The following is a 12,279-nucleotide window of genomic DNA, read 5'->3' on the forward strand; positions in this document are numbered from 1 at the left end:
TTTTTTGTTCCCTATTTCCTTGTATTATCTCATCAGAGAGAGAAGACGAACAGTGCCGGTGCATGAATCATGGCTCGGTTTGTGTCCATGTCTAGAGGAGAGCAATTTTTAATTCTTTGAAAAGACTAAGCACTGCAGCTTGGGATACTTCTAGAGAATTCAGAGCCATGTCTGCAGAGAGCAGAGTTCAGGGAAGAAGCTTAGTGGGGATGTGATCCCATAGCCACTCTGGGGACTTCTTACAACAACAGCAGCAACAACAATTTTCAGCAGCTCCAGGTCTCCAACAAAGCAGCAATGAATCCCACTTGCTACCATTTCCACTTCCTCTTTATATCCTGCTTAGGTGCCACCTCCTAGCATCACCTGGCAGGCATGCTGAGTCAGGCTCTAGTGCTTGCACACCTGACATCCCCTTATTAGGAAGTGATCCTGCAGCTACTTGGATGGAACACAGCTGCCTATGTGCTCTAAATTCTGATAAGTTTCCCTGACAACACTGTTCCTTACTCCTCCTCAAGGGGTTCTTTGGCAATGGCACTACATTCCCTCTCTCTTTTTTCCCTAATGGCCTTAAAAATACCAGATTAGCTAGTTATCAGAATAATCTGTTTTTCAGAAAGAGGTAGTGGCATGGCAATATTACAGTATTTGGAGAGAAGCCAATCTGCTTGTTTTAAAATCCACTCACTCTGTGCTCTGTTAAGTATAAAACCTCCTCTGTAGAAGGATGTTGCAAGGGAGTTAATCTCTGGTCCATTCAAGTCTGAAAACTAAAATGAATTTCAGGGAGGTTTCTTGAACAAGTTCTGTGCTGCTCAGCAAGATTAATGCCTCCAGATTTCACTGGCTTGTTTTTAATTAAACATTTTGCATTAGTTTATGAGCTGTACTGTAGGCGCAATTCCTTGTGTGAGAATGCAGAAATTATCTCTCCCCCAACAGCCTCAGCAAAAAAATCATAATTTTTTATCTTCTCTACTCCTACAGCTTTAATAGCAGCAGTGAAACAGTGCAATCCCCATTACTTATTCCCAGGTCTGGAGAAGTTTTACCTACTAAATTTCTGTGTGTTGGGCTGCTAAGCAAAGTCAATAGATAAGTTGTCTTGTCTCTGTTAAGCTCTCTGAAAGAAGACTTAATCAAGGAGATAAAACTGACACCTTTATTTAGCTCCATACAAAACAACATCCTTCAAATAACTGCAGCTTTTGGCATGAACAAAGTGGAAACTGAAAAAAAGAGATGTGAGTGATAGATCGAGGTGGGTAGCTGTGTTGGTCTGAAGCAACAGAATAGGCACCTTTAAGACACAAAAAGCTTTATTTAAGGTATAAACTTTTGTGTGTATGCACACGCTTCTTCAGATATAATGAAATGGAAGAAAACCATTCAGACTTACAGACAAAGGCTGAACAGCAAATCAGAATATAACATGATGGAGATATTTTGAGGCAAAACAGGAATAACAAGTTAAGTGTATAGGGTCAACAGCTGTATGGATTTAATTAAGAGGGAACAACATTTTAGGCAATAAATATCTCAAAATAGGAAATAAACGTGTAAGAGAATCATTTCTAATTGTGAGAAGTTAACCATTCCTCCTCTCAAGCATGAGGATAACAAACATCATGTTTTGTTTTGTTTTGTTGGGATGGGATGGGATGGGAAATGTAGGGAAATATATTTCAAATTTCATTGCATTACAATCACTATATCTTGTTCTAAATACTGTGCCAATATATTATTCTTTATAGGTGCACTGTCAGGAAAATCTATTCTATATTGCTTTACGAACAGTATTGCAATATATTATTCAAAAAGAGAGAGAGAGAGATGCATAAAAGAACAGATTATGTGGGTGTTGCTTGTTGGAGCCTGATTTGATTGCTCGTATTCTGCTCTGTTGCTCTGTGTTTTGGGGGATTCATCAGCAACTTCTTAATCCTGTTGCCTCTGACCTTTCCAGCTCTCCAGTGGGAGTTGCCCAGTGTTTGCTTGCTGGTGGATCCCCCAGATTGATGGGGCTGGTGGCTGGGTGTTTGGCTGTTGTATTGCATAAGGGTTTTCATTATTTTTGGGCAAGGGCAATGACTACTTGATTGATTTTGCTCCTCTGCATTGTTTTTCTGTGGTGTTGTCTTGAAGGCCTTTCTGGACAGTATAATTTTTACTTGGTTTTGCTTGTTTTGGATTTTGTCTGTGTTTTTGTTTCATTATTTTATACCATTAAAGGTTTTGAATCTCTGATTTAGCATAGGTAGAGATAAGAAACTGGTATCCCTGTTAAGTCTGGGGGGGGGGTGTCTTCTGAGTGTTGTAATAACCTGTAATTCAGCAATTTCTCTTTCCATTCTGTTCCTGAAGTTCCTTTGCAATAAAACAGCTACTTTGAGGTCACCCACTGAATATTCTAGGAGGTTAAAGTGTTCTCCTACAGGTTTCTCAATCTTGTGATTCCTGGTGTCATATTTATGTCCATTTATCCTTTGGTGTAGGGTTTGTCCTGTTTGCCCTATGTTCAGAACCAAAGGACACTGTTGGCATGAGATAGGGGAGTTGTCTGTGTGCAAGAAAAGGTTTGCCCCCACCCCCCAGTACTTATGAAATTAAAGGGCTGAGCTCCAGCACCGCCATGTATGGCAAGCCAAAGGGGCCAGTACAGTACACCCATTACCTCTAGCTGACATAGTCCTGCAGATGCTGTGGTCAAACTGTGGGCAACCTTGGTTCTGCACTGGGGCTGATGTAACCTCTGATGTTTCAGTAGCTTATAGCTCATTTTGAAGTTCAGGCTTCATATCACCATGTCCTTGTACATATGAGAAAACTTGGAAAAATAATTTTTAAAAAAGTCTTTGTACAGATTCCTGAGCAGAAGTTAACTCAACCATTCCCACTGCTGGAGCACTGCTGACACATGCTTCATTAACACTTGCAACAGATAATCCAGGCACCTGTCCCCTCATTTGGTCCACATGTCTTCAGCGCAAGACCATCTAATGTAAGACCATCAAGACCAGCACAAGGCCTGTCTGATAGGATAATGGCTCTGTAGCTTGCATTACAGTAGGCAGGGATCCATGCTGAACTGGAACCATGATTCCTGACACAGAAAGGATCATCTGGGGGCAAATGTGTGGACTGGCCTTTGAACTCCACCTCCATCATTTGGTCAGAGTCAGGGCTTTTTTTGAGCACGAATGCACAGGAACGCAGTTCTGGCTGGTTTGGTGTCAGGGTGTGTGGCCTAATATGTAAATGAATTCTTGCTGGACTTTTTTCTACAAAAAGCCCTGTGTGAAGCAATGGTGACATCAGGGTGTGTGGCCTAATATACAAATGAGTTCCTGCTGGGCTTTCTCTACAAAAAAGCCCTGATCAGAGTGCATGTGATCTAAAAGAGTTGTGAGCTGCTTGTTCATTAACAATTCAGCAGGACTCCTCCTGCTTTTGGTAATACAGGTGTGATGTGTTGCATCAAAAGAAAACTTGCCAGGTGATGATCCCAGTCACCCCCAACAATTTGTTTTAATGCATCCTTTTTTGTTCTCACCATTTTCTCAGCTTGCCCATTAGTTCCTCTGATGTAAACTGGGTGCCATTTTCAGAGACAACAGCATCTGGCAGTCCATGTGCTACAAAGAGTTGCTGTTATGCTCTAATAACAACACAGGATGTCATTAAACAGGAACAACTTCCAACCATTTGAAATACGAATCCACCAGTATCAAAAAACTTTGGCCCTGAACTGGACAAGCAAAATCAATTTGAAGCTGTGACCACAGAGTTTTTGTTGACTTCCACAGATGAACTGGAACATGTGGTGGAGTTGACCTTGAGGCCTGACATTCATCACACTTCTTGACCCACTCTCCCACCTCACTATCTATCTTGGGCCACCACACATAACTGCGTGCAAGAGCTTTCATCCGCACAATGCCAGGGTGCCCAAAGTGTAGCGTGTCCAACACATGATGCCCTAAGGCTGTAGGAATGATAACTCTATTTTCCCAAAGGAGGTGACCTTTGTGCAATGATCATTCATGTTGTCTCATCACAAATGGCACAAATTTCTCCTCAGGCTTCTCTACTGGCCACCTCCTGCACACTCTGTTGAGAACATGAGCAAGACCTGTGCACTCAGATGACATAGTTGCAATTTCAGTTGCATGAAGGGGTGGTTCAGGTAAGGAGGATCCACCTCAACTGATGGAAGGGAAAGATGGCTCAAAGCATCATCATGGGCAATACCCTTACCTGGCCTAGGCAACAGGGTGTGATCAAAAGCATTCATCCATGAAAGTATACATGGAAACAACATCTGCAGTGTCTGTCAATTAGGAGCAAACAGTCACAACAACAGTTTATGGTTAGTAACTATGACAAAGGGTCAACTATAATCATGGGATTTTTTCATACTTGCTACAATTACAAGAGCTTTCTTATAAATTTGTGCATAATTCCATTCAGTTGGGAGTCATAAATAGAATGCAATACGGGCCTCATGAGAAGCTGCAAGTTGATGTCTTAGAACAGTCCCAATACCATATGGGAAAGCATCACATGTAAGTATTAGTGGTTTGCTCCACTGTGATGAACAAAAGCCATTATCAGATTATAACAAACTTTTTACATCACAAAAAGCCCTATCATGCCGCGCTGTCCATTGCCACTTAGCCTGCTTATCCAGAAGGTGATGCAAAGGTTCTGCTACTGTTGCCTTATGCAGGAATATAGAAATTCAAAAGTCCTAAAAATGCTTGAAGTTCCTGCTTAGTCTCTGGCACTGGGGCATCATGGATCGGTTTAACCTCAGCCAGAGTAGGATGAATACTGTCTGTATCAGTAAGATAGCCAAGGAATTCAGTCTGAGACAACCAAATATGCACTTCTCAAATTTAACCAGGGCTGGCACAAGGGAGTCAACAAGGTAGGCTGTTGCTTAGAGTGTCATCTGGTCACAGAGGCAGGGTCCTGCATGCACAAAACATTCTGCATGCCTTGAAACATTCCGTGCTGCCGCTGCCCAAAAGCTTGCAATGCCATTGGGGCTACCTCCACCACCCTGGGAACTTAAGGGTTAAGGATGCCACAGCACAGGAGAAGGTAGAAGCGGCCTCCTGCAGCCAGGCCCCACAAGTAATTGGTAGCAGAACCTTGTGTGCCCTGCACACCACACCCCCTACCAGAGTGGCAATGGTCGTGGCCAATGGCAGAGGCCAACCCACTTAGGTAAGGCTGCCATATCTTCCCCCAGCTGGTGGTCAAGGGCAGGGTCCGCCAAGGTGGATGGGCCAGCAGGTGAGGCAGACAGGTAGGCAGAGGCATTGCAGGCAAGTGGACATGGGCGGGTGGACATGGGCACCCTAGTCTCACCTAAGGCACCAAAAAGCCTGGCACCAGCTCTGCATTTAACATGCAGACCAGCATCCACAAAGCAATGCAACACCCAGGGCCAGCGCAACAAGGTAGGCAGTCGCTTATAGTGCCATCTGGCAGCAGGGGGAGCTCCTGCATGCCTACCTTGTTTAGTTAGTGGGCTCACATGCACTTGCCCTCACCAACTCCAGCCCACCCCAGGCATATGCTGGAGTATGTTCCTGCATGGGGGCAGGGCAGGAAGTCAGGTGTGGGGGGCCCTGCAGCCTAGGGTGCCAAAATCCCTGGCACCAGGCCTGACAAAACCTCACATACCTATGTTGCAAGTTTCTCAATGGATGCACTTACATTAAGTGTTATATCAAATGCTACTGATTGTCCCAAAAGGAACATTGTCTCCTGTTCTTGTTGAGGGAATTAGTCACAAGACAGAAATCTTGCAAGAGGGAGGTAACTAGCGAGATTCTCCACCTGCTTTTTACTGGGATTTTCCCCTTAAGAACTCTCAGAAATAGCACATCCATTGCTTAATCAAGAAAGGCTTTATTGAAAGAGGAAATAAATGAATAATGCACATATACAGATGTTGAATGCATGTTGAAAACAAACACACCAGCTAGCAGCAATACAGAGGTGAGAGGATGTCAGGTTTCCTGACAATCGGTTCTGCTGTGTGTGCGGGGGGGGGGGGGGTCTTGCTTGTTTACTCATTGTCTTTAGTCTGCATAACCTGGCACCGCATACCAATATAATCTGCACTATGTAGTCAAGTCATATTCTGCTCAAATCTGTTTCTAATTGAACATGTTTTGATATTTTGCTTGCTGTAACTTTCTCAAGATGCACAGGAAGATGTGGGAAGTAGGACTCTTATCTAGTAACAATGATAGCATCTGCCTTCAGCCAGACGACCTTGAGCATCCAGCTCTCTATGCTGTACACCTAACCCCGGAAACATAACTGCCAGCGACTGTCTTAATTTGTGCACCTTTTTGCTAGGTATATTATTGGTTCTTTATATGTGCTATTCTCAGCAATGGCTTCGTAGCACAAAGATCCATTGTTTGTATTGATCCTGAATAAACTGACCATTCCTATATGTGCTGTGTTGATTTGAGATCAATAACTGGCAAATCCTCACAGAGGGCATATAGCAGGGGGTTCAAGGGATGATAGGTATCTGTTCAGGAGGGCAGCTTATGCAGAGAAAGGTTGTGAAACAAACCAGTATCTCATGGAACCCCGGGATTTTTCCCATGTGGGAAAGCAGTAGAACAAAGTTCTGAAACCAATTATTGGAAACAAAATTCTCAAAAAAATATTAAAAGTTATTGAGGGGCACCCGTATGTTTCTCCTTCATTTCCTTCTCGAGAGTTCCAGCACCTTTTTTTCCAGGGGAAAAAAACCCTGGAAGGACCCAAACAGATTTGAGGGTGCCATGTCACTAGGCTCCCAAGACAAGAAACACTATAATGGAGCTGTGTGCATCCAGTTATAGGCAAAGTGTTACCTGGGGGGCATGGTGATGTGTTTGCACCTTGTCACAATGTACTAATGGGATACCTGGAAATGGTTACCATCCTGGGAGGCTTTGTTTTTTAAGAAGATAGGAAATGCTATATCATTATTTATAACAATCCATTGACACTTTTCACTGTGAGATTATGAGAACATTACAGCTTTAAATTAGTTTAGGAAAAGGAAAGGTAAGGTCCCCTGTGCAAGCACCAGTCGTTTCCAACTCTGGGGTGACGTTGCTTTCCCATTTTCACAGCAGACATTTTACAGGGTTATTTGCCATTGCCTTCCCCATTCATCCACACTTTCCCCCCAGCAAGCTTTCTACCGACCTCAGAAGAATGGAAGGCTGAGTCAACCTGGAGCCGGCTACCTGAAAACCCAGCTACCTCTGGGGATCGAACTCAGTTCGTGAGCACAGCTTAGGACTGCAGTACTGCAGCTTTAATACTCTATGCCACAGGACTCTTTAAGTTAGTTTAGGGAGTACTTATAAGCAGGTCTACTCAGAAACAAGTCCCATGTTATTCAATAGGACTTACTCCCAGGAAAGCATTTTAGGACTTGCATGGCATCAAATCCAGATGGCCTTCAGAGAGTACAACTCACCTTCAACATAACTGTCTGTTTGCCAAAAGTAGAATTAATAATTCATCACTGATCTTCTAGCTCTCAGTTAATACCTGTTCAGGTTGCAATTCTGATCTACTTAGCCAGCATTGTACACAGTGCCTTATCAGAAAATTCTGGTTTAAATCTGTAAATGACATGATTACATCCAACAGCAGTGAATAATATCACTTATTAATATCATATCCATATTGTACAGAGTGTGGAATATGATAGGGTCTAAGGAAGATAATATATCGTATTGCATATTTGTATTTATTATATATATATATATATTGTATATTTTAAATATTGCAATGTAAAGATAATCTTATTGTTATGACCGCTAAAGCAGTTTTTCACACTGTGCTTTATATTTCAACTTCTGACATCCCCTTCTTACAAAATACCAGGAGTCAGTCATATTTTGAAGAGAGAAAATAATGTTTGTGTGATAGCTAGGGTTGGGACCCTCCAGTGGATGAAACAGTGTCCCCTAAAGTTCCCATATATAGCCTTGAAAGTATTTCACAATCTGAATGTGCCTGCTATTGTTCTGATAAGACTGATATTTAGTATATCGCCAGATTTTATCATAGCCTTGAATAATTCTGTTGGTTTTTATCACCACTTGTGTTTTATGGCACACGTTGTATCACTTTCCCATGTCCAGATCCTGTTTACTGAAGATATAAAAAGTTCTCCTACAAAGTGATAAAAATACTGACAGAAGAAGCAGAGCTGTCAGTCCTTCCTGCCAATTGCAGAACAGGCCTGCACTGACCACCTCACTGAACTGCACTCTTTTCCTGTCCCGACTCCACTGAAAAAGCCCCGAGATGAATGAGCAAACAAACACCAGCTACTATGTTTTTATGGAGAAATATAATAATGACTGCTTCATAGCATGCAATTATATCTCCTGAGGGCAAACATATTACATGTGAGATCCACACTTGAATCTTCTGATGCTTCAAGCAGCCACTGTGAGCTCTGAAGTCAGCTGGAGCAGTGGTGTTAGAGAAGGAAGAATTTCATCCTCCCATTATTTTCCTAGTCTAAATCATTCCCTCAAAACTGTTGTTAACTTTTCAGAAGGGTGCGATGGAATTCAGATCCTCACCCAAGCTAACACCAGCTTCAGTGTGTTCAGCTTCAATCAGGGAAATTGTTTGTGTGCTGGGAAAGGAACACCCCATCCCACTTACCACAAATGTCAATGTTCCAGACAAATTCAGTACCCATACAACTTTAAAACACTAACAAAAACCCCAGAAAGTTCAATATAGAACTCTTGTGTAATTTGTAGTTCAGCTTTGAGTGCTGTCTAATCAACACTTAATTGATTTCCCAGACCACACTTCACATTTGGAAGGTCACAAAATAGGAACACATCACATGCATTTTAGGCCCTGGAAGATCCTGCACTTTCATCATTTCCACTATTATCATCTGTCATCAAAGTCAGGGAGGGACTCTTCTGGATAAACCCACCCTTAATTGTTCAAAACCACTAAGAGAAGAATTTTTCCTACATTAGAAATCCAGCTTCTAAGCAGTGACATGTCCTGTCTCTTTATTTGACCATCTTCATGATGATGGAGAGCACAGAAAGATAGAAAGCAATGAAGACCATACAGGCCTTCTTCATCTGCTTCACAGCTGGGTCTGCACCATGTGTCGAAACTGCACTCTTCATTCTGCTGCTGTTCTGGAATCTCACATGCAGAGGGATAGCTGTGGCCTCTAAACCATACTTGCCTGGTCCCGTGATGATGTTCTCACTAGCCACAACAAACTTAAGCATGGCAATGGAATGAGGTATGTCTTTGACAGTACAAGGTGCAGAACTCTTGAAACGGTTGCACAAAGGGATGCGGGTAAGTGGGAGGCCATAGGTGATGTCATCCAAGATGTTTTCTTTGTATGCTGGATAGTGTGTTGGTCTGACGCTTTTAAAAAATTGGATTAGTTCATCTTTCACTGCTGTTACTGACTGACGGAATGCTTCCTGCACCCCATCAAGGAACCCAAGGAAGAGTGCAATAGCTATTTGCTGCATAACTGGCCGCAATGCTGTCTGGTAGCTTTCACTGTTGTGTTGGAGAAAGGAATCCAGGCAATAGTGGGATGGGTGCTCTGTAGATGAAGCAGCTGGCAAGACTGGTTGTCTCAAGAGTTCCAAAGCCTGTCTGGCAACGCAATACAACAAGGCATTGGCCAAATAAGAGCAACAGCTCTGGACAGCCAACTGGGATTGCCAGATGATTTGGACTACTGGGAGCAGCACTTCCCTCCCAAGTTTCCTAAACAGAACTGAAAGCATCATGCTCGACATCTTTAGGCTGCAGTGCCAAAGGATGAAGATCCCAGCCACACAGACAGTGACCCAATGGAAGATTAAACTTGCTATGGTGCTAAGGGGATGCAGCAGTGTCCTGTAGATTTTCACAGAAAAAGAGTACATTAAGAAGAGTGCTATCAGATGAGTTTGGGGCAACCCCCATGTCTGTTCTGCCCTCATCATAGTCTGGTAGCAGTTCCCAGATGGCTAGAAAACTATAGGTTCTTTCTTGTTAACATTGCTGTAAAGCCACACTTATCCTACTACAAATGTCTTGATCTCTTCTGACCTCAGCTTCAGTGTTGGACACTTCTCCTCACAAGGCTGAGTGATATCATTACAGTTGATTGCATCAGAAAGAGGACTAAATTGTCATATTGAGGCAGAGTGACCATCTTCTGCCTCTAGGCTTTCCTGGATACAGCCACACACACATTTGCTGCACCACTGTGTAAAGGTTACTAACAGAATGAGCTTCACACTGTTTTTCAAGCAGTCATTTTTCCTCATCTGTCTGACATAACTTTCGAGTTGTGACTATCATAGACATAACATGAACATAACAGCACTTAAGAGACATTGGTTCCGCTTGCATCACTGCCAACCGCTGAGAATGGCCTTGTACCTATAAGTCTCAGATAAATTACATGGTTTCTTCTGATTAGAATCATAGAGCTGGAAGGGACTTCCAGGGTCATCTAGTCCAACCCCCTGTACAATGCAGGAAATTCACAAATACCTCCCCCCACTCCTGTTCCATGCCCAGGAAATGGTAAAAAACTTCCAGGATCCCTGGCAAAACTGGCCTGGAGAAAAATTGCAGACAACCCTAAGTGGCGATCAGTATTTCCATGGGCATGTAAGAAAGGGCCATGAGAACTAAGTACTGATGCAAGCCTTCCTGCCCTCCCTCTCATGATCTACCTAAGTTAACAGATTCAGCATTGCTGTCAGATGGCCATCTAGCCTCTGCTTAAAAACCTCCAAATGAGGACCCACCATCTCCTGAGGAAGCTTGTTCTCTGAGGAACTGCTGTAATGGTAAGGAAGTGCTTCTTAATTTTTAGCTCAGGGGTGGGGAACCTCCAGCTCGCAGGCCGATTGTTGGGTAGGGTTGCCAAGTCCAATTCAAGAAATATCTGGGGACCTTGGGGGTGGAGCCAGAAGCAAGGTTGTGGCAAGTATGATTGAACTGCAAAGGGAGTTCTGGCTGTCACATTTAAAGGGACTGCACACCTTTTAAATGCCTTCCCTCCTTGGAAATAATGGATAGGGGCACCTTCTTTGGGGGCTCATAGAATTGGACCTCACAGTCCAATCTTTTTGAAACTTGGAGGGTCTTTTGAGGAGAGGCATCGGATGCTATTCTGCAAATTTGGTGCCGCTACCTCAAAAAACAGCCCCCCCCCCAAGCCCCAGATACCCGCCAATCAATTCTCTATTATTCCTTATGGAAATCGGCCTCCATAGGGAATAATGAGTGCCCAGCAGACATTTCCCTCCCCGCTTTCTGATGACCCTGAAGCAGGGGGAGGGCCTAAAAAACGGGGGATTCCCTGTCCCCACCTGGGGATTGGCAACCCTATCGCTGGGCCGGCTCAGCGATCCCCGCCGGTAAGCTGGGCACGGAGAGGCTGGCGCCGGCCAATCCGTTTAGGGCCCGTGGGCCGGTGGTTCCCCACTCCTGATTTACCGGCTCGCAACGTTTCAGTTTTAACATCTCGCGAGTTCGAACGCGCATAGATGTTTTAGAAAGCGCGTCTGTTAGAATGGCGTGCTTACGTATACGCGTACAAGGGTGAGGACATAAATAGCGCATGCGCTTTCTTTTCGTCCTCTTCGTCGGCTCGGGCGCAAAATGGTGAGTGGTAGCTGTGTGTAGAGAAAATGTTATCCATCGTCATCGGTTATGTGATCGCTTTTACCAAATGGGGCCCTACCTTTTCTTATCGCAGGGCTTTTGTTTTCGGTAATTCGAGAACTATTTAGGAGTTTCCCCACTCTGCGTTCGTTGAAGCAACACTAGGCCCAACACTGAGGCCTGTCCGTAGATGGTGTGAGGAAATTCTTCCTTATTTGTGCAAGCCGTATATGGTTTAGTTTCGATTGTGATATCGGCTTTTTGAATTTTGTAGACGCTGCCTCGATGTCCCTGAAACTTTTAATGGCTGCTTAAGTTGGAGTGTATTGGCAGTAAACCCACTTAGCAGCTGACCCATCTCTTTAAAAATATTTGGAAAGTGGGATGTGTGCGTAATTTTTTTTTAGCCTTTTCCACTCTTAAGGCCTGTCCTACCAAAAAGCATGGATAGCGTAGAACAGGCCTTCCATTAACGGGGTGGGGGAGGAGGGGGTCTATCTAGAATTGTTACTTGCCATCCTGTGAATATAAGCGTTTAATAAAAAAAATTACAAGCTGGTGATA

This window comes from Heteronotia binoei, chromosome 8 (assembly GCF_032191835.1).
Source record: "Heteronotia binoei isolate CCM8104 ecotype False Entrance Well chromosome 8, APGP_CSIRO_Hbin_v1, whole genome shotgun sequence".
Lineage (NCBI taxonomy): Eukaryota > Metazoa > Chordata > Lepidosauria > Squamata > Gekkonidae > Heteronotia > Heteronotia binoei.